Source organism: Cebus imitator, unplaced genomic scaffold (genome assembly GCF_001604975.1).
Source record: "Cebus imitator isolate Cc_AM_T3 unplaced genomic scaffold, Cebus_imitator-1.0 Scaffold567, whole genome shotgun sequence".
Classification (NCBI taxonomy): Eukaryota; Metazoa; Chordata; class Mammalia; order Primates; family Cebidae; genus Cebus; species Cebus imitator.
Window position 1 is genome coordinate 554,967 of NW_016107882.1, and position 1,831 is coordinate 556,797.

Sequence of the window (1,831 nt, forward strand, 5' to 3'; positions counted from 1 at the left end):
GCCACTGGGCCCAGCCCTGATATCAACTACCTTGGCATGATGTTGGCATAGCACTGTCTTGATTTCGTGATGCCTGTGGCAATGTCGGCTTCTCCACCCCTGCATGAGTTTGCGGGGGCAGCCACAGCAAAGCGCCACAGCTGGTAGCTTCAGTAGCAGACACTGGTCCCCTCAGTTCTGGAGGCCATGGTCCCAGATCAGGCTTGGCGGGACTGGTCCCTCCGAGGCTATGAGGGACAGTCTAGTTCAGCCTCTCCTTGGCTTGCACATGCCGTCTCCTGTGCCTCAATCATCTTCCCTTGGCGCCTGTCTGTCTCTGTGTCCAGATTTCTCCTTCTTATAAAACCGCCAGTGCTCGCTTCAGAAGCACATATGCTAAAATTGGAACGATACAGAGAAGATTAGCATGGCCCCCATGCAAGGATGACACGCAAATTCGTGAAGGGTTCCATATTTTTTAAAAAATGGTTTTTTTTAAGAAAAAAAAAACAAACAAACAAACACCAGTCACTGTCTTAGTGACTCCATCTTAACTACTCACACGCGCAAACATCCTGTTTCCAATAACGTCAGATTCCTATGTCCTGGGGGACAGGACTTTAACACGTAGATTTGGGGAGGACACAGTACAACCCGTAACAACTGCTTATGAGGTCAGAGGTGGGACTCGGACCCCGGACCCAAAGGAGGCCTAGCTGAAACAGTGCCAGGGCAGAAGCTGCTTTCCACAAGGCATGCCCACCAGTGCCATGTCAGTTTACCATTGCTGTGGCAACACCTGGGCATTACCTCTCCCTTCCATGGCAATGACCCCACTACCCCTTCCCTAGAAATGTCTGCATAAACCATCCCTTAATCTACATGTAATTAAAAGTGGGTACAAACCTGACTGCAGACCTGCCCTGAGCTGCTGCTCTCAGTGTACAACCTACGGGGAGCCCTGCTGGGCAGGAGCATTCCCAGGGGTGTCACACCACCTGTGGGGAGCCCTGCCTGGCAAGAGCATTCCCGGGGGTGTCACACTGCCTGTGGGGAGCCCTGCTCTCAGCACACCGCCTACGGGGAGCCTTGCCCGGCAAGAGCATTCCAGGGGGTGTCACACCGCCTGTAGGGAGCCCTGCTCTCAGCACACCGCCTGTGGGGAGCCCTGCCCTACAGGAGCAGTCCCTGAGCCATCACATTGCCCGACCTGTAACCCTGCTGCTTCCATACAGCTGTTTCCTTCCACCCTACTGAGGCAGGAGAATAGGGTCTGGAGGCAGGAACCTAAGGCCAATTCACACTGACTTCCTAGAACTAAATCAAAAGGAAAACCCCAACTGTCCACGCCCAAGTAACCAAAGGACCAGAGGCCACTACTCCCGTTGCAACCCCTCCCCATTTTTTCTGAGTGGCAGATGAAAAATCCAAAGTACCTCTGATTAGTCCCTTCCTGCAACCAATCAGGATGGTCATGGGCCCAGCCTTCATTTGCATAGGAGTATAACCCTGTGACTCCACTTCAGCCTCTGATTGGTCACTTCCCAAAGCCAAGCAGACCAATCGTGGGCCACTACTTCATTTCCATAGAGCATATGCCAGTAACCAATGGGAAGCCTCCAGAGGGTATTTAACCCCAAACATTCCGTAACTGGGCCCTTGAGCCACTCCCACTCTGTGGAGTGTACTTTTCTTTTAATAAATCTGTGTGGTTTTTTTGGTTGCTGTGTGTGTGTGTGTGTGTGTGTGTGTGTGTGTGTGTGTGTTTTGAGACAGGGTCTCGCTCTGGCACCCAGGCTGGAGTGCAATGGTGCGATCTTGGCTCACTGCAGCCTCCTCCTCCTGGGTTCAA

At 52.6% G+C, this 1,831-nt stretch overlaps 1 non-coding gene across 1 annotated transcript; it reads left to right on the top strand.

The window, feature by feature from the left end:
* Positions 1 to 351: 351 nt before the first annotated feature.
* Positions 352 to 458, top strand: LOC119469078. The gene has a single exon (XR_005197903.1). It is a non-coding gene; the product is annotated as a U6 spliceosomal RNA (small nuclear RNA).
* The last annotated feature ends 1,373 nt before the right edge of the window (positions 459 to 1,831 follow it).